This window comes from Scyliorhinus canicula, chromosome 11, assembly GCF_902713615.1.
Source record: "Scyliorhinus canicula chromosome 11, sScyCan1.1, whole genome shotgun sequence".
Lineage (NCBI taxonomy): Eukaryota > Metazoa > Chordata > Chondrichthyes > Carcharhiniformes > Scyliorhinidae > Scyliorhinus > Scyliorhinus canicula.
This window is the reverse complement of record NC_052156.1, coordinates 3,000,531-3,022,995: the sequence shown is the minus strand read 5'-3', so window position 1 is coordinate 3,022,995 and position 22,465 is coordinate 3,000,531. Positions and strand designations below refer to the sequence as shown.

The window sequence follows — 22,465 nt, the reverse complement described above, 5'->3', positions numbered from 1 at the left end:
ACACTCATCCCAGCCACACACACACATTACACTCCCCACACACACTCATCCCAGCCCCACACACACATTACCACTCCCCACACACACTCATCCCAGCCTCACACACACATTACACTCCCCACACACCACATTACACTACCCACACACACTCATCCCAGCCTCGCACACCACATTACACTCCCCACACACACTCATCCCAGCCCCACACACACACATTACACTCCCATCACACACTCATCCCAGCCGCCACACACACATTACACCTCCCCACACACCACTCATCCCAGCCGCACACACACATTACACTCCCCACACACACTCATCCCAGCCTCGCACACAAATTACACTCCCCACACACACTCATCCCAGCCCCACACACACATTACACTCCCCTCACACACTCATCCCAGCCCCACACACACATTACACTCCCCACACACACTCATCCCAGCCGCCACACACATTACACTCCCCACACACACTCATCCCAGCCCCACACACACATTACACTCCCCCACACACACTCATCCCAGCCGCCACAAACATTACACTCCCCACACACACTCATCCCAGCCCCACACACACACATTACACTCCCCACACACACCTCATCCCAGCCGCACACACACATTACACTCCCCACACACACTCATCCCAAGCCGCACACACACATTACACTCCCCACACACACTGCACTCCCCACACACACTCATCCCAGCCTCACACACACATTACACTCCCCACACACACTCATTCCCAGCCCCACACACACTCCTCCCAGCCCCCACACACACTCATCCCAGCCTCACACACACACACATTACACCCCCCACACACACCCATTCCAGCCTAACACACACTCATCCCAGCCGCACACACACATTACACTCCCCACACACACTCATCCCAGCCCCACACACACCCCTACCCAGCCCCACACACACCTTACCCTCCCCACACCACCATCCCAGCCCCACACACACCATCCCAGCCCCACACACACACATTACACTCCCCACACACACTGATCCCAGCCGCACATACACATTACACTCCCCACACACACTCATCCCAGCCGCACATACACATTACACTCCCCACACACACTCATCCCAGCCGCACATACACATTACACTCCCCACACACACTCATCCCAGCCCCACACACACATTACACTCCCCACACACACTCATCCCAGCCGCACATACACATTACACTCCCCACACACACTCATCCCAGCCCCCACACACACATTACACTCCCCACACACACTCATCCCAGCCCCACACACATTACACTCCCCACACACACTCATCCCAGCCCCACACACACATTACACTCCCCACACAACTCATCCCAGCCCACACACACATTACACTCCCCACACACACTCATCCCAGCCCCACACACACACATTACACTCCCCACACACACTCATCCCAGCCCCACACACACATTACACTCCCCACACACACTCATCCCAGCCGCACATACACATTACACTCCCCACACACACTCATCCCAGCCGCACCACACACATTACACTCCCCACGCACACTCATCCCAGCCCCACACACATTACACTCCCCACACCACTCATCCCAGCCCCACACACACATTACACTCCCCACACACACTCATCCCAGCCCACACATACACATTACACTCCCCACACACACTCATCCCAGCCCCACACACACACATTACACTCCCTACACACACTCATCCCAGCCCCACACACACTACACTCCCAGCCACACACACACATACACGCCCCACACACATTACACTCCCCACACACACTCATCCTAGCCACACACACACACATTACACTCCCCACACACACTCATCCCAGCCCCACACACACTCATCCCAGCCTCACACACACACATTACCCTCCCCACACACACTCATCCCAGCCCCACACACACATTACACTCCCCACACACACTCCTCCCAGCCTCACACACACATTACACTCCCCACACACACTCATCCCAGCCACGCACACACATTACACTCCCCCACACACACTCATCCCAGCCCCACACACACATTACACTCCCCTCACACACTCATCCCAGCCGCACACACACATTACACTCCCCACACACACTCATCCCAGCCGCACACACACATTACACTCCCCACACACACTCATCCCAGCCGCACATACACATTACACCCCACACACACTCATCCCAGCCCCACACACACACATTACACTCCCCACACACTCATCCCAGCCGCACATACACATTACACTCCCACACACACTCATCCCAGCCCCACACACACTTACACTCCCACACACACTCATCCCAGCCCCACACACATTACATCCCCACACACACTCATCCCAGCCGCACACACACATTACACTCCCCACACACACTCATCCCAGCCGCACACACACATTACACTCCCCACACACACTCATCCCAGCCGCACACACATTACACTCCCCACACACACTGCACCCCACACACACTCCCCAGCCTCACACACACATTACACTCCCCACACACACTCATCCCAGCCCACACACACACTCATCCCAGCCCACACACACTCATCCCAGCCTCACACACACATTACATCCCAGCCTCACACACCCATCCCAGCCTAACACACACTCATCCCAGCCGCACACACACATTACACTCCCCACACACACCTCATCCCAGCCCCACACACACCTTACCCTCCCCACACCACACTCATCCCAGCCCCACACACACCTTACCCTCCCCACACACACCATCCCAGCCCACACACACACATTACACTCCCCACACACACTCATCCCAGCCGCACACACACATTACACTCCCCACACACACTCATCCCAGCCGCACATACACATTACACTCCCCACACACACTCATCCCAGCCGCACATACACATTACACTCCCCACACACACTCATCCCAGCCCCACACACACACATTACACTCCCCCACCACACTCATCCCAGCCCCACACACACATTACACTCCCCACACACACTCATCCCAGCCCCACACACATTACACTCCCCACACACACTCATCCCAGCCGCACACACACATTACACTCCCCACACACACTCATCCCAGCCCACACACACACATTACACTCCCCACACACACTCATCCCAGCGCACACACACATTACACTCCCCACACACACTCCTCCCAGCCTCACACACACATTACACTCCCCACACACACTCATCCCAGCCACGCACACACATTACACTCCCCACACACACTCATCCCAGCCCCACACACACATTACACTCCCCTCACACACTCATCCCAGCCGCACACACACATTACACTCCCCACACACACTCATCCCAGCCGCACACACACATTACACTCCCCACACACACTCATCCCAGCCGCACATACACATTACACTCCCCACACACACTCATCCCAGCCCCACACACACACATTACACTCCCCTACACACACTCATCCCAGCCGCACATACACATTACACTCCCACACACACTCATCCCAGCCCCACACACACATTACACTCCCCACACACACTCATCCCAGCCCCCACACACATTACACTCCCCACACACACTCATCCCAGCCGCACACACACATTACACTCCCCACACACACTCATCCCAGCCCCACACACACATTACACTCCCCACACACACTCATCCCAGCCGCACACACACATTACACTCCCCACACACACTATCCCAGCCACACACACACATTACACTCCCCAACACACACTCATCCCAGCCACACACACACATTACACTCCCCACACACACTCATCCCAGCCCCACAACACATACACTCCCCACACACACTCATCCCAGCCGCCCACACACATTACACTCCCCACACACACTCATCCCAGCCCCACACACCACATTACACTCCCCACACACACTCATCCCAGCCCCCACACACACATTACACTCCCCACACACACTCATCCCAGCCCCACACACACTTACACTCCCCACACACACTCATCCCAGCCGCACATACACATTACACTCCCCACACACACTCATCCCAGCCGCACACACACACATTACACTCCCCACGCACACTCATCCCAGCCCCACACACATTACACTCCCCACACACTCATCCCAGCCCACACACACATTACACTCCCCACACACACTCATCCCAGCCCCACACATACACATTACACTCCCCACACACACTCATCCCAGCCCCACACACACACATTACACTCCCCACACACACTCATCCCAGCCCCACACACACATTACACTCCCCACACACACTCATCCCAGCCCCACACACATTACACTCCCCACACACACTCATCCCAGCCCCACACACACATTACACTCCCCACACACACTCATCCCAGCCCCACACACACACATTACACTCCCCACACACACTCATCCCAGCCGCACACACACATTACACTCCCCACACACACTCCTCCCAGCCTCACACACACATTACACTCCCCACACACACTCATCCCAGCCACGCACACACATTACACTCCCCACACACACTCATCCCAGCCCCACACACACATTACACTCCCCTCACACACTCATCCCAGCCGCACACACACATTACACTCCCCACACTACACTCATCCCAGCCGCACACACACATTACACTCCCCACACACACACTCATCCCAGCCGCACATACACATTACACTCCCCACACACACTCATCCCAGCCCACACACACACATTACACTCCCCCACACACACTCATCCCAGCCGCACATACACATTACACTCCCACACACACTCATCCCAGCCCCACACACACATTACACTCCCCACACAACACTCAATCCCAGCCCCACACACATTACACTCCCCACACACACTCATCCCGCCGCACACACACATTACACTCCCCACACACACTCATCCCAGCCCGCACACACACATTACACTCCCCACACACACTCATCCCAGCCGCACACACACATTACACTCCCCACACACACTGCACTCCCCCCACACATCATTACAGCTCCACCACAATCCACACACACTCATCCCAGCCCACCACACATATCCACTCCCACACACACTCATCCAAGCCTCACACACACATTACACTCCCAGCCCACACACCCACTCCCGCCTAAACACACTCATCCCAGCCGCACACACACATTACACTCCCCACCACACTCACATCCAGCCCCACACACACTTACACTCCCCACACGCCCCCCACACACACTCATCCCAGCCTCACACACACATTCACTCCCCACACACACTCATCCCAGCCCCACACACTCATCCCAGCCCCTCACACACTCATCCCAGCCTCACACACACATTACATCCCAGCCTCACACACCCATCCCAGCCTAACACACACTCATCCCAGCCGCACACACACATTACACTCCCCACACACAACCCATCCCAGCCCCACACACACCCTTACCCTCCCCACACACACCATCCCAGCCCCCACACACACCTTACCCTCCCCACACACAACCATCCCAGCCCCACACACAACACATTACACTCCCCACACACACTCATCCCAGCCGCACATACACATTACACTCCCCACACACACTCATCCCAGCCGCACATACACATTACACTCCCACACACACTCATCCCAGCCGCACATACACATTACACCTCCCCACACACACTCATCCCAGCCCCACACACACACATTACACTCCCCACACACACTCATCCCAGCCCCACACACACATTACACTCCCCACACACACTCATCCCAGCCCCCACACACATTACACTCCCCACACACACTCATCCCAGCCCCACACACACACATTACACTCCCCACACACACTCATCCCAGCCCCACACACACACATTACACTCCCCACACACACTCATCCCAGCCCCACACACACACATTACACTCCCCACACACACTCATCCAGCCGCACACACACATTACACTCCCCACACACACTCATCCCAGCCACACACACATTACACTCCCCACACACACTCATCCCAGCCGCACACACACATTACACGCCCCACACACACTCATCCCAGCCGCACACACACATTACACTCCCCACACACATTCATCCCAGCCGCACACAAACATTACACTCCCCACACACACTCATCCCAGCTGCACACACACATTACACTCCCCCACACACTCATCCCAGCCTCTCACACACATTACACTCCCCACACACACTCATCCCAGCCGCACACAGACATTACACTCCCCACACACACTCATCCCAGCCCGCACACAGACATTACACTCCCCACACACACACACTCATCCCAGCTGCACACACACATTACACTCCCCACACACACTCATCCCAGCCCCACACACACATTACACTCCCCACACACACTCATCCCAGCCGCACACACACATTACACTCCCCACACACCATCATCCCAGCCTCACACACACATTACACTCCCCACACACACTCATCCCAGCCACACACAAACATTACACTCCCCACACACACTCATCCCAGCCACACACAAACATTACACTCACCACACACACTTATCCCAGCCGCACACTCACATTACACTCCCCACACACACTCATCCCAGCCGCACACACACATTACACACCCCACACACACTCATCCCAGCCACACACACACACATTACACTCCCCACACACACTCATCCCAGCCGCACACACACATTACACTCCCCACACACACTCATCCCAGCCACACACACACATTACACTCCCCACACACTCCATCCCAGCCTGCACACACACATTACACTCCCCACACACACTCATCCCAGCCACACACACACACATTACACTCCCCACACACACTCATCCCAGCCGCACACACACATTAACCTCCCCACACACACTCATTCCCAGCCTACACACAACATTACACTCACCCACACATTCCCACACTCACAGTACCTCCCCACACACACCTCATCCCAGCCGCACACACACATTAACACTCCCCACAAACACTCATCCCAGCCACACACACACACATTACACTCCCCACACACACTCATCCCAGCCGCACACACACATTACACTCCCCACACACATCATCCCAGCCGCACACACACATTACACTCCCCAACACACTCATCCCAGCCCACACACACATTACACTCCCCACACACACTCATCCCAGCCGCACACACACATTACACTCCCCACACACACTCATCCCAGCCAACAGGATGGCACTGGTTGTGCTGGAGCGCACCCACACAGCTGAAGGGTTGGCTGGGGCCAGAGGGCACCGAGGGGGGTGCCCAGGGGAGGCAGCTATATGACCCGTGGCATTAAGTTCACAGTGGGCTGTCAGCGGCGTGCGCAGCTGCATGGCTGCCTTGCCGGCTGCAGCAATGGTGTTCCCTGCCTGTCCACCCTGACCCCACAGCCCACCTCCAGGCCGCGACTCCCCGCTACTCCCCCCAGCCCTGGCAGAAGCCCCTCGGCCAGCAGCATAACTGTCAGCAAACTGTGGTGATGTTGGACACTTTGCGTACCCCCCCCCCCCCCCCCCCTCTCTCCCTCGGCAGCCAGGATGCTGGCTTCACCATTTTTAAAAGCACAAGCGAACCGCGCCGTCGGGGACACAGCCCATCGGAGGCGGAGAATCGCGGAGGCTCCAGGAATACCGGGTCGGCCGACTGTGATATGCAAACGGTGCCCACTTTACGTGCGGAGTGAAACGCATTGACGTCACTGTCGCGGTGATGTAGAATCGCGATTTGGTGTCAAATCGGCATCTGCCGCAATTTTGTTGTCGGAAGTTATTTTCCGCCAAATTGCATTTCCCGATTTTGCCGTCGGCTAACGGAGAACCCGCCCCTGAATTGTATCTTACTGATGTGGAAAGAGGAGGGAATGATAGAAGCTCAGACCAGTGCTGACCCTGTAGCTGAGGGAAAGGGACCTCCCCTCAGCCATTGACACGAGCCAATCAGAAACATGCATTACACAAGCCCCTATTGGAGTCTTTGTCAAGAGTGAAAGTTAGAAAACTTTCTCCCAATCATTGACCTTGGATTGAGCCCAAGTGTGCGTGGCTCACAGAAACCTGTCACAGTCAGTCACTGCACAGTTGTTAATATCCCGGCTCAATCCTCAACCCAGGGCAATAAGGACATTAATACTAAACTTTAATAATATTGCAGCTTTCCCCCGAAAGGGAAATAAACTTTACTGAAATCCATTCAGTTTACAAATCGCGACAGCATTTTACTGTCTGGAAAGTAACGTGGACGGAAACTTGAAATTAACTTTTCAACAAAACTTTGTTATGAACTGTACAGCACTGTCGTTAAAAAGCACCCCGAGCATTTAACTCCCAACCTTGGGACTGGGACCCAAGGGCAGTAAATCCTTCCTGTCAAAATGAACCCTGGGCTAAGGTTCGATGCTGCCTCATTATATCAAAAAGTTTAGAAAGCAGTTTTGCAAACTCAACATTACAGAATAGACAACACCCCCGGCTCCTCGACCTGGCAAATTGACCACTTTAGGTTCAAATAAATCGGATTTTCCAGTTTAAAACCACACCTCAGTATCTCTCTGTTACAACCAATTCGTCTGAACTTTGTCCCTTTCAAAATGTCCTGAAATCCTCCTCCCCCCCCCCCCCCCCCACCCCCCCCGCAGCCAGTTGAATTTGCAATATTAACATCCCGAACACCACTTTGCAAATCCCCATCCTGAAGGTTTTGAATACTGCCGACAGAATAATATATTCTCCTCCTCAAGTTTCAATATCTTATTGAAGTTCCCCGGATCTCGTTATCTGTAAAGATTCAAGGTGCAAGTTTAAACAGATAGACCCGGAGAGAGTTGCTAAGATTGAGGAAGCTCAGAATGAAGATTCTGAGAAACACTTACTGGGAAGCAGCCTGTCTGCCCCGGAGTCTTCCTCACCCTGTGTCCGCTGTGTGTGTGTACCAGCCCAGCACTGCTCCAGGATATTGGCACTGCTCCAGGATATTGGCACTGCTCCAGGATATTGGCACTGTCCAGGATATTGGCACTGTCCAGAGGATTGCTTTGGCATTGAACCAGGAACATGGAGGGAAAGGGGGAGAATGTTTCACACTCTGTCTGGTGCTGACTGCAGACCGGAACTATTTAAACAATGGATCACCCGCCAGTTCAATCTTAACCTTTCTACTTTTCAAATCAATTGATGTGAAATGCCAAGTTTTATTTTCACACCTGCGCTTTTACAGCCCAAGGGCTGTGCCGGAGACTTCTATGGTTGCTCCTTTCAGTTCTGTCCACTACCCCCCCCCCCCCCCCCCCCCCCCTCTCTGCTGGGGCAGGTTCCATTGGACCCCCTGTCTCTGAAGTTCAGAATAATAATCATAGAACCCCAATAGTGGATTCTCCCCAGGCCCACTCCCCCGCCCTATCCCCGTAACCCCACCTAACCTTTTTGGACATTGAGGGCAATTTCGCATGGCCAATCCACCTAACCTGCACGTCTTTGGACTGAGAGGGGAAACCGGAGCACCCGGAGGTATCCCACACAGACACGGGGAGAACGTGCAGACTCCACAGTCACCCAAAGCCAGAATTGAACTCATCTCCCTGTCGCTGTGAGGCAGCAGTGCGAACCACAGTGTGCCGCTAACTGAAAAGCAGAAAACTCTTCTGGGGATAAATTCCTCAGGCTGGCAGGGCGGCACGGTAGCACAGTGGTTAGCACTGTTGTTTCACAACGACAGGGTCCCAGGTTCGATTCCTGGCTTGGGTCACTGTCTGTGCGGAGTCTGCACGTTCTCCCCGTGTCTGCGTGGGTTTCCTCCCGCAAGTCCCAAAAGTCGTGCTGGTAAATGAATGGGAAATTCTGAATTCTCCCTCTGTGTACCTGAACAGGGGCCTGAATGTGGCGACTAGGGGCTTTTCACAGTAACTTCATTGCAGTGTTAATGTAAGCCGACTTGTGATAATAAAGATTATTATTGTATAAATCTCTAGCCCATTACCTTTACTCTATACCCGATGGTTATTGACCCCTCCACTAAGAGGACAAGTTCCTTTTTATCCACCCTAACTCCATTGCAGTGTTAATGTAAACCGACTTGAGACACTAATAAAGATTATTATTATTAACCCGGGGCCACAACCTCACGGTAAGGGGGTCAATCATTTTGGGCTAAGATGAGGAAAATTTGCTTCATTCAATGCGTTATGAATCTTCGGAGTTCTCTGTCCCAGAGGGAGGTGTTGGTCCATTGGTGAAATGTTCCAGGCTGAGATCAGTAGCGTTTTGAACACAGAGAATGAATGAACCCGGGGGGAAGGTGGGGGAGTGCAGTTGAGATAAAAGATCAGCCATTGCCTTCCAGCGACGGCTATGAAGGAGTAATTCGCACATTTGGTGGCTGCCGCTCTTGGACCTTTTCCCCCAATCTTTTAATGGCCTTGAACTGTAGAACGGGTGCCAGTGGCAATTCTCTCCTTATTCCCAGCATGGAGAAAAGGACGTGTTCGTAAGGGCAGAAATAAGAAGACAGAGAAGACTTGGGCTGTAGTTGCAACAGAAGACAGCATGGCGGAAGGGGCGAACCTCGGGCTTGTCAACCCAGCAGTCTATGGAGCAGCTGATGCAAGTCATCCTGGAGGGCTTTGCTACGCAGAAACGGCACTACTTGGACCCGATAAAAGAGTCGATTGAGCGGCTGCAGCTCAGGTTGGATGCCCAGGATTGGGCAATCCAGGTGGAGAAGGCGCTGGCTGAGCGGGAGGAGTATCAGACCGTGGTGGAGCTGGAGGTGGGGATACTGAGGGATCAGCAAAAGAAGCTTCTGGAGAAGGTGGAGGACCTAGAGAGTAGGTCCCGCCGGCAGAACCTAAGAATTGTCGAGCTCCCGGAGAGGTCCGAGGGAATGGATGTTGGGGTATACATCGCAGACATGTTTGTGAAGCTGCTGGGTGCTGGGGCATTCTCCCGACCCTTGGAGGTGGACAGAGCTCACAGAGCACTCACAAAGAAGCCACGAATGGGAGACACACCACCACCCCACCCCCCCTCCCCCCCGAGGGCTATGGCAGTGAGATTCCACAGGTTCACGGATAAGGAGCGTATTCTGCAGTGGGCCAAGCAGACACGGAGCTGTAAGTGGGACAATAGCATCCTGCGGGTTTACCAAGACCTGATTATGGAGGTGGCCAGGAGGAGAGCAGGATTCAATCAGATCAGGGCGATCCTTTTCAAGGAAAAGGTGAAGTTTGGACTATTATACCCAGCCCGTCTCTGGGTCACGCATGAGGATCAGCACTTTTACTGCGAGTCGCTGAGGACGCGTTGGACTTTGCGTAAAAGAAAGGACTGACGAAGAACTGAGAACTTTTGAACTTGGCGGCAATGTTCGTGTTTCGTTTTCTCTGTTTTGTTTCACTGTTTTTGTAAAAAGTTTCTCGTTTTGCCTTGAACCATCAGTGGGGCTGGGTGAGTTTATGTTTTCATTTGCACTGTTGGGGGATGGTGGAGTGCTAGTTTAGATCTTGGTGTTTTTCTGTTGGGTAATTGTGTGGGGATTGTTTGATGTTGGAGTTTGTTTGTATGAGCGGGGCGAGGGTGGGGGGAACAATAGGTGGGAGACTATCCGGCACCGGGAATGGGGGCCACCAAGCTAGCTGGGTGAGTGAGCTCTCGGATGCACAGTGGGGGGGGGGGGGGGGGGTGGATATGTTTGGTTTAGGAAAGGGATTGGGTTACAGGGTGTTATTGCTAGGGGGTAGAGGGGGGTGAATGTTCTGCTGGCGAGGGAGAGACTTGGGCTGAGGGACAAAGAGGAGGTCACGGGCTGCCTGGGGATGGACCGGTTGAGGCGAGGACCACGGGCTGGTGGTGGGCCTAAAAAAGGGGATGACTGATCGGCGGGGAGGGGGGTGTGCAAGAGCCCCCAACTAGACTGATCACCTGGAATGTTCAAGGGTTAAATGGGCCGGTAAAAGGGCACGTGTGTTCGTGCATCTTAGGGGATTGAAGGCGGACGTGGTGATGTTGCAGGAGGCGCACCTTAAGGTAATGGACCAGGTTAGATTGAGGAAAGGCTGGGTCAGTCAGGTCTTTCACTCGGGACTAGATTCAAAGACTAGAGGGGTCGCGATCCTGATCAATAAGCGGGTGGTGTTTGAGGCGGGTAGAATAGTCTCGGATGTGGGAGGTCGGTACATTATGGTCAGTGGGAAACTGGAGGGGGCGCAGGTGGTATTAGTAAATGTGTATGCGCCAAATTGGGATGATGTGGAGTTTATAAAGAGGATGCTGGGGAAGATACCGGACCTGGACTCGCACAGGTTGGTCATGGGAGGGGACTTCAATACAGTTAGTGACCCTGGCTTGGACCGGTCAAGCTCGGAAACGGGCTGGGTGCCAGCAATGGCAAAGGAACTAAAAGGGTTCATGGAGCAGATGGGAGGGGGTGGACCCATGGAGCTTCGGGCAGCCGAGGGTGAAGGAGTTCTCCTTCTATTCACACGTGCATAAAGTGTACCCCCGGCTTGATTTCTTTATTTTGAGCAGGGCCTTGCTGGCTGGGGTGCTGGACACGGGGTAATCGGCGATTGCAATCTCAGACCATGCTCCACACTAGGTTGACCTGCAGGTTAGTAAAGACAGTAACCAGCGCCCACACTGGAGGTTAGATGTGGGACTTTTGGCTGACAAAGGGATGTACGAGCGGCTGAGGAATTGTATTCAGAACTTCCTGCAGGTCAACGACACGGGGGAAACTTCGGCAGCAGTGGTTTGGGAAGCACTGAAGGCGGTGGTCAGGGGGGAAATGATCCCGATCCGGGCTCATAGGGAGAAGGTTGATAGAACAGAGATGGACAGATTGGTAAAAGAGATATTACAGATTGATAGGAGGTATGCGGAGACCCCAGAGGCAGGGCTCCTGAGGGAATGGCGGAGGCTGCAGGCGGAGTTTAGCTTGCTGACCACAGGGAGGGCGGTGGAGCAGCTGAGAAAGGCGAGGGGGGTGATTTATGAACATGGAGAGAAGGCCAGCAGAATGCTTGCACAGCAGCTTAGAAAGAGGGAGGCAGCCAGGAAGATAGGGTAAGTAAAGGACAGTGAGGGGAACCTGGTTGGTGATTCGGTCAGGGTGAATAAGGCGTTTAGGGATTTCTACAGCAGGCTGTTACAGATCGGAAACCCCTCCGGGGCCGGAGGGGGTGAGGCAATTCTTGGAGGGGCTGAATTTCCCAACGGTGGACAGGGAGCGGGTAGAAGGGCTGGGGGCCCCGATCGGGCTGGAAGAGATAGTGGAGGGTCTGAAGGCCATGTAGGCGGGTAAGGCCCCGGGGCCGGACGGGTACCCAGTGGAGTTTTATAAAACGTTCTCTAGGATATTGGGGCCAGTGTTGATGAGGATGTTCAATGAGGCAAGGGAGAGAGGGGAGCTGCCCCCGACAATGTCACAGGCCACGATTCCGCTGATTCTGAAGCGGGACAAGAACACGCAGCTGTGTGGGTCCCACAGGCCGATATCTGTGTTCAATGTGGATGCCAAACCGCTGGCCAAAATCTTGTCCTCCCGGATTAAGGATTGTGTTTGGGACGTTATTGGGGAGGACCAGACGGGATTTGTTAAGGGTGGGCAGTTGGTGGCCAATGTAAGAAGGTTGTTAAATGTAATCATGATGCCCCCGGAAGGTAGGGAGGTGGAGGTAGTGATCACAATGGACGCAGAGAAGGCTTTTGATCGGGTAGAATGGGATTATCTGTGGGAGGTGCTGGGACTGTTCAGATTTGGGCGGGGCTTTATTGACTGGGTCAGATGGCTGTATCAGGCTCCTGTGGCAAGCGGACGGATGGACAGGACAACATTGGACTATTTTAGACTGCACCGGGGGGACGAGACAGGGATGCCCTCTCCCCACTGTTGTTTGCGCCGGCTATAGAGCCGCTGGCAATTGCTCAGAGCTTCAAGGGGCTGGAGGGGACTGGTCCTGGGGGGAGGGGGGGGGGGGGGGGGGGGGGGGGTGGAGCACAGGGTTTCGCTTTATGTGGATGATCTGCTTCTGTACGGTTCGGACCCAGTAGAGGGGATGGAGGAAATCATGAAGATTTTAGGGGAATTTGGCCGGCTTTTGGGGTATAAGCTAAACATGGATAAGAGCAAGATGTTTGTGGTTCAGGTGAGGGGACAGGAGAGGCGACTGGGAGAGCTGCCATTTAGGTTAGTATAGCGAAGCTTTATGTACCTGGGCATCCAGGTGGAGTGGGAATGGGACTGGCTGCATAAATTGAATCTGGCTCGGCTGGTGGACCAAATGAAGGATGATTTCCGGAGCTGGGATGCGCTCCCGTTGTCGCTGGCCGGGAGGGAACAAACGGTGAAAATGACGGTCCTCCCTAGGCTTCTATTTGTATTTCAATGTCTCCCCATTTTTATTCCGCGGTCCTTTTTTAAGTGGGTCAACGGGGTGATCACGGGATTCGTCTGGGCGGGCAAGACCCCGCTGGTAAGGAAGGTAATACAGGAGCGGAGTCGGGGAGAGGGCTCGCTGGCGCTGTCAAATTATAATAATTATTACTGGGTGGCGAATACAGCCAGGATCAGGAAGTGGGTGGTGGGGGAAGGGTCGGCATTGGTGCGTATGGAGGCGGCTTCGTGTAAGGGCACCAATCTGGGGGTGTTGGTAACTTCGCCTCTGCCGCTCCTGCCGGCGCGGTACTCCACCAGCCCCGTGGTGGTGGCGGCTCTGAGAGTTTGGGGCCAGTGGAGACGGCATGTGGAGCAGAGGAAGCATCATTCAGGGCCCCAAATTGTGATAACCACCGATTTGCCCCGGGGAGTATGGATGGGGGGGTTCCGGGTATGGCGGAGAGCAGGGATTGAGAGGATGGGGGATATGTTTATAGAGGAGAGCTTTCCGAGTATGAGGGCGCTGGAGGAAAAGTTTGGGTTGGGAGGGGAAACAAATTTAGATACTTGCAGGTGCGGGACTTCCTACGTAAACAGGTGTCAACCTTCCCGCTCCTACCGCTAAGGGGGATTCAGGACAGGGTAGTTTCCAGAGAGTGGGTCGGGAAGGGAGCGTTTCGAACATCTATAAGGAGCTTATGGGGTCGGAGGAGACACAGACCGAAGAGCTGAAGCGCAAGTGGGAGGAGGAGCTGGGAGGTGCGATGGAGGATAGTCTATTGGCGGACACGTTGAGTAGAGTCAATGAGTCTGCAACATGTGCCAGGCTCAGCCTGATACAATTTAAGGTTGTGGCCAAGGCTCACATGACAGTGGCCCGGATGAGCAGATTCTTTGGGGTGGAGGACAGGTGTGCAAAATGTGCGGGAGGACCAGCGAACCATGTCCATATGTTTTGGACATGCCCAAAGCTTAGGGGATTTTGGCAGGGGTTTACAGACGTCATGTTCACGGTGTTAAAAACAAGGGTGGCACTGAGTCCAGAGGTGGCGATTTTCAGGGTGTTGGAAGACTCGGGAATCCAGGAGGAGAAAGGCAGACATTCTGGCCTTTGCTTCCCTGGTAGCCTGGAGACGGATACTATTAGCTTGGAGGGACTCAAAGCCCCCGAAGTCGGAGACCTGGCTATCGGACATGGCTAGCTTTCTCTGTTTGGAGAAAATCACATTCGCCCTGAGAGGGTCAGTGTTAGGATTCACCCAGAGGTGGCAACCGTTCGTCGACAACCTTGCAGAAAATTAATCGCCAGCAGACAGGTGTGGGCGACTACAAAGAACAAAGAAAATTACAGCACAGGAACAGGTCCTTCGGCCCTCCCAGCCTGTGCCGATCCAGATCCTTTATCTAAAGGATAAATGGGATAAAGGAAAAAAGGATAAAATCTGCAACTCCACCAATCTTTGTATCACCGGGCCTCACGGTAGCATGGTGGTTAGCATCAATGCTTCACAGCTCCAGGGTCCCAGGTTCGATTCCCGGCTGGGTCACTGTCTGTGTGGAGTCTGCACGTCCTCCCCGTGTGTGCGTGGGTTTCCTCCGGGTGCTCCGGTTTCCTCCCACAGTCCAAAGATGTGCGGGTTAGGTGGATTGGCCATGCTAAATTGCCCGTAGTGTAAGGTTAATGGAGGGATTGTTGGGTTACGGGTATACGGGTTACGTGGGTTTAAGTAGGGTGATCATTGCTCGGCACAACATCGAGGGCCGAAGGGCCTGTTCTGTGCTGTACTGTACTGTTCTATGTTCTATGTTCTAAACCTGTCGCCTATTTTCTAAGGATCTACTTCCCTCTGCTCCCTGCCCGTTCATATACCTGTCTAGATGCATCTCATCTTATCGTGCCCGCCTGTACCACCTCCGCTGGCAAAGCATTCCAGGCACCCACCACCCTCTGCGTAAAAAATTTTCCACGCACATCTCCCTTAAACTTTCCCCCTCTCACCTTGAAATCATGACCCCTTGTAACTGACACCCCCACTCTTGGAAAAAGCTTGTTGCTATCCACCCTGTCCATACCTCTCATAATTTTGTAGACCTCAATCAGGTCCCCCCTCAACCTCCGTCTTTCCAACGAAAACAATCCTAATCTACTCAACCTTTCTTCATAGCTAGCACCCTCCATACCAGGCAACATCCTGGTGAACCTCCTCTGCACCCTCTCCTCTGCACCCTCTCCAAAGCATCCACATCTTTCTGGTAATGTGGCGACCAGAACTGCACGCAGTATTCCAAATGTGGCCTAACCAAAGTCCTATACAACTGTAACATGACCTGCCGACTCTTGTACTCAATACCCCGTCCGATGAAGGCAAGCATGCTGTATGCCTTCTTGACCACTCTATCAACCTGCGTTGCCACCTTCAGGGTGCAGCGGACCTGAACTCCCAGGTCTCTCTGTACATCAATTTTCCCCAAGACCCTTCCATTGACCATATAGTCCGCTTTGAATTGGATCTTCCAAAATGCATCACCTCGCATTTGCCTGGATTGAACTCCACCTGCCATTTCTCTGCCCAACTCTCCAATCTATCTATATTTTGCTGTATTCTCTGACAGTCCTCCTCGCTATCTGCAACTCCACCAATCTTTGTATCATCTGCAAACTAGTTTAGGTTAGAGTAAGGAGTCAATAAGGTTGGGACCTTTACAAGAGGTAAAACGGTGTTTGCACTATGTTTACAGTTTCTTGTATCTTGTCTATTTTGTTGTCATTTCTATACCAAAAATACCTCAATAAAATGTTTATTAAAAAAAAAGATCAGCCATGATCTTATTGAACAGCAAAGTTGGCTCGAGAGGGTGAAAGGCCTCCTTCTGCTCCGAATTCTAATGTTCTAGCTTTCTACATCACCCATCCCGTGTGGAGCCAAAACCGATCGTGTGGCTCACTCAAAACCTTATAGAAAGATGCAGCACAGAAAGAGGCCATTCAGCCCAATATACCTACACTGGGTTATACATTTCACCTGAGGAAGGAGCAGTGCTCCGAAAGCTAGTGTTTGAAACAAACCTGTTGGACTTTAACCTGGCGTTGGAAGACTTCTTACTGGGTTATACAGGAACAATATTTGGCAATGGGAAGGTGGTGAATCGTGCACATTCCTTCAGTCCTGGAGCATCACAACTGTCTTCATTTAAAGTTTATGGATGATGAGGGAGAGAAGAGGACAGCTGTACTCGGGCACTTCCCTTGACATCCGTCCCCCAACATGAACAAGAGAAGATCTCCCAGCCTCAGTGCTGCCGTCGGTGTGAAGATCGCGGGATTATTGGGAATAGGAGCAGGAGTCATCATTCCAGCTATCGAGCCAGCTCCACCAGTCGATCATGTCAGCTCTGATTGTGAACTTATCCTCAGGATAATAGCCTATCGCTTGTCAGACTCGCTCATTCTCACAAAGCCTCGGTAACCTCCACATGCTCCAACTGCAGTGCACTGCGCTGCCATCCCTCTGAAATCTGGCTCTCTTTAACTAATGACAGTTTAAGGGTGTTATCAGCCTCTCTCTTTATGTTTACCGTTACATATCACAGCCACATCCATGTTACTCAAACGTTCAACTCAGCATCCTGTTTACAGTGATAGCCCCTAGTGAGGTGATCACTGACAATGAATTGGTAATTGACTGATAACTGCCAGTTTCTGTTAAGTGTCGACTAACTTGCAATTTTTAAGTTTTTAAATTTCCACGTTAAATTCAAAAAATCAAACTGGATTTCAATCTGAGATTACTCATCTGGAACTAGCCAGAGAATTCCCACTCTCACACAACTTCCCAACTTTTATACTTGGTTTTTGATGTACTTCATTTGTGGGCAACTAAACTTTAGGAAAAGGTTCAGAGCAAGGCCTAAAGTTTTCATTGCCACCGTAAAATATCGTAGCGACCCTGATTGGCTCAAGAGGTTGGTCTCCTTACTGTAGAGGTGTGCAGTATCTGTACAACCTGATAGAGGAGTTAAATGATCAAAGAGACTAGACTCTGCTCTGTTATGATTGCAACTGGTGTTACATACGGACTAGGAGCTGGAGTGGGCAATTCAGCCCCTCGGTCCCGTTCCACCATTCCATACGATCATAGCTGTTCGCATCTTGGCCTCAACTCCACCATCCTGCCCATTCTCCATAACCCTTTAACCCATTACTCATTAAAAATCTGTCAATCTCCTTAACTTTACTCAATGGACAAGCCAGATCCCAGAGTGAAACCTGACTCCTAACTTTGTTTAAGCTACTGAACAAATTCACAGGAATCTGTAGCTGAACTTTTAATGCATAGAATAAAATATTTATGTAATAATTCACAGGAGGCAGGAGTCCCGTCACCACACCAATATTTATTTCCAATCACTATATACAAGAGCAGCTACAAACAGTGCTGCTAGCATTCCAGTCAACTTAAGACTGGATCACAAAGCCTACACAGGTGCTTATATGGCCCCCTCAATGAGCTATCATTGAGGGAGCTCATACTCCAATTGGCCAACCAATAAAGCTAATTGGAGGTCATTACACCCCCCCCCCCAAGGTCCGAGGAATTCCTGCCAGCTGGCATTCCTCTGAGCTTCTTCCTGCTCCTCATGTCCGGGTCTGTCACCTCTGTGTCGTCCGCCGGGTCGTTCTCCGACATGGGTGGGGTGTACCTTATAGGTGCCCGACTTTTTCTTGACGACCTCCTTTGAAGTTGTTCTTCCTCCTCCTTGGGGAGAGGTGTCATGGCGGCCTCGTCGAGCGTGTCCATCTCCGGCTCTGACGACTGGATGACGGGGTCTGGAGAAATTGCTCGGGGCTGGGGTGTGGGTATCCTTTCCGTCTGGGCTATCCCAGCTTGAGGCGGTCCTGCTTCGCCTGCTTCCAGGTGTGGTTCCGCTGCCCTTATTTGGTCTAGGTGTTTCTTCAGCACCTTACCTCCTATTGAAACCTCATAGGATATGGGCCTTGTTTGGGACTCTGCCGTGCCTTTGACCTACGTTGGTCCATTCCCATAATTCTTGACCCAAACCGGTGCCCCCACCTGGAAATGTCTCTGCTGCCGACTATTATCATGCCCCCTGCGTTGGGCCTCCTGTTGTTTCTCCACTTTCCCCGTTAAATTTGGGAAAAGGAGACTCAGCCTCGTTCGCAGCCGCCTTCCCATTAAGAGTTCAACTGGCGGTATGCCCGTTGTGGAATGCGGTGTGGTCCTGTAATCAAACAGCCAGCGGGAGAGCTTTGTGTCCATTGACGCTGCCGGCTGCTTCTTGAGTCCCGCTTTTAGTGTCTGGACCGCTCTCTCTGCCAGGCCGTTGGTCGCTGGATGGTAAGGGGCCATTTTGATGTGACGGACTCCGTTTCCTTTTAGGAATTTTTCAAATTCCCCACTTGTGAATGCCGTTCCATTGTCTGACACCAATACCTCCGGAAGTCCATGTGTTGCAAACGAGGCCCTGAGCTTTTCAATTGTCGATGCTGTGCTTGCCGTGTTTACCCGGTGGACGTCCAACCATTTGGAGTGGGCGCCCACTATCACCAAAAACATTGAGCCCATGAAAGGCCCGGCGTGGTCAATATGCAGGCGGGTCCACGGTCTGCCTGGCCATTCCCACGGGTGCAATGGCGCCACTGGTGGCACTCTTTGCCCCTGTTGGCACTCCTGGCACCGACATACCAAGGCTGCTATGTCTGTGTCCAAACCTGGCCACCAAACGTAGCTTCGAGCTAGCATCTTCATTTTAGACACCCCTGGGTGTCCGTGATGTAACTCAGTTAAGATTGCCTGATGGCCCTGAGCTGGGACGATTACCCGGGCTCCCCATAATAGGATACCGTCATCTACGGTTATTTGGTCCCTTCTGCTCCAGTATGGGTGCATCTGGGGCTCCACTGGTCTTTCCAGTTCCCCTGTTAGCAGTAAATGCTTCATCTTGGCTAAAACTGGGTCTTTTTGCGTCCACAACCGAATATGTTGGAATATGTGTCCAGTATGGACACTGGTTGGGTATCCAAAAAATTTAGAGTCATTACTGTCTCCTCTACTTTCGGTATTAGCGGCGGAGTGTCCGGGAGGGGAAGTCTGCTCAAAGCATCTGCATTTGCTACTCGCGTTCCCGGTCTGTGCTCCAGAACGTATCTATACGCTGCCAGTAGCAACGCCCAGCGTTGGATTCTAGCTGATGCGATCGGGGGTATTGACTTGTCTTCTTTTAATAACCCTAATACCGGCTTAAGGTCCGTCACTATGGTGAATTTCCGCCCGTACAGATACTGGTGACATTTTTTTACTGCGAATATCACCGCCAGTCCTTCCTTCTCGATTTGGAAGTACTTCCTCTCAGCCATCGCCAAGGTCCTCGAAGCATAGGCTATTGGCCGTTCTTCCCCATTCCTTCCTCTATGGGCTGAGACGGCTCCTACCCCGTAGGGGGATGCATCACAAGTGACCACCAACTCCTTCCTTGGGTCATAATGCTCTAGGACATTTTCGGATGACAGCTGTTCCTTAATGTCCCTAAATGCTCGGTTTTGGCGGATGGACCATTTCCATTCTTGCCCCTTTTTTCGTAGCTGGTGGAGGGGTTCTAGGATGGACGCCCAATTTTCAATAAATTTTCCATAATAGGTTACCAACCCTAGAAATGATGGTAACTCCTGGACCGTGGTGGGAGCTGGGGCTTCTTTTATTGCCCTTACTCGGTCATCTAATGGGTGTAAGCCTGACTCGTCTACTTTATATCCCAGGTACGTCACTTGTGGGGCCAGAAAAACACATTTTTCCCTTTTTAGCCGTACGCCTGCCTTTGCGAAATGCCTGAGCACTTCCTCCAGGTTCCTTAAGTGTTCCCTGTTTGTCCTACCCGTGATTAAGACAGCGTCCAAATAAATCGCCACCTGCGGTAGTCCCTGCAGAATATTTTCCATCGTACGCTGGAATATAGCGCAGGCTGATGACACTCCGAAAGGTAGCCTAGTATAACGAAAAAGGCCCTTCAGGGTGTTGATCGTAGCGAACTTCTAGGAGTCCTTGTCCAGTTTTAACTGCAGGTAGGCGTGGCTCATGTCTAGTTTCGTGAACAAAAGCCCACCTGCCAATTTGGCATATAGGTCGTCTATTTTCGGGATTGGGTATTTGTCCAGCAGTGCGTATTTGTTTACTATCTGTTTGAAATCTCCACAGAGACGTATCGAGCCGTCTGGCTTCAAAATTGGTACCACCAGCGCTGCCCATTCCGAGAACTGTACTGGTCTGATAATGCCGTCGTGCCGTAACCTTTCTATTTCGTCATCTACTTTCTTCCTTAATTCAAAAGGTACCGGCCTGGCCTTACAAAATTTCGGAAGGGCTTCTGGGTCCACGTGCAAAGTTGCTTTGCCGCCTATGATTTCCCCCAAACCTTCCTGGAAGACCTCCGGGTATTTTTGGAGTACTCCACTCAACTGCCCGCTTCCACTCTGGAAAATTTTCATCCAATCTAATTTTAGATCTTTCAGCCAGCTCCGTCCAATTAAGCTCGGTCCGGAGCCCTCTACTATCGTCAACGGTAATCTGAGCAATTGTTTCTCATATTCCACGGGTACATGAGTCGTGCCTAGAACTTCCAGGGGTTCCCCCGTGTAGGTTTTAAGTTTCGTCGATGTTTTTGTTAGGGTTAGTGGCTGGAGTCCATCTTTGATTTTTCTAAATGCTGCCACTCCCATTACTGATACGGCCGCACCCGTGTTTATTTCCATTATTGTCGGCCGCCCGTTCACCCGTGGGGTAATCCTAATGGGTTCTACTTTCTTCGTCGCAATATTATAAAATTGTTCCCCTTCGGAGGAGGATGGGGCGTCTAGGTTGTGTACTTCCCTGCGTCCCCACCTGCTATTCCTCTTTTGCCACCTCCTTCTAGGGTTTCTGTCGCTGTTACCCCACTCTGTCTGGTGCCAGAAACGGTCCTTCTCTGTTGGGGGAGCCTCAGCCGGTACTTCCCTCTGTCTCCAGTTAGTCCTGGCAGACTTGGGGCAGTTCTGGGGTTTTCCTTTGGCCCTCTATTCCTCAGGCTTTTCCTGAGAGC

At 52.5% G+C, this 22,465-nt stretch overlaps 1 protein-coding gene across 3 annotated transcripts in view; it reads right to left on the bottom strand.

Moving 5' to 3' along the window:
* The window catches only part of aldh1l1 (aldehyde dehydrogenase 1 family, member L1), a 280,087-nt gene that overhangs the window by 80,536 nt on the left and 177,086 nt on the right, over nt 1-22,465 (bottom strand). The window contains exon 1 of one of the 3 annotated variants that reach the window (XM_038812101.1): nt 8,877-8,947. The exons of 1 other annotated variant lie outside the window; for it this stretch is intronic. The gene's annotated coding sequence lies outside the window, so the exon portion shown is untranslated. Of the gene's footprint in view, nt 1-8,876; nt 8,948-22,465 lie in introns of those variants that run through there. One more of the 3 variants, XM_038812103.1, reaches the window with a different exon arrangement.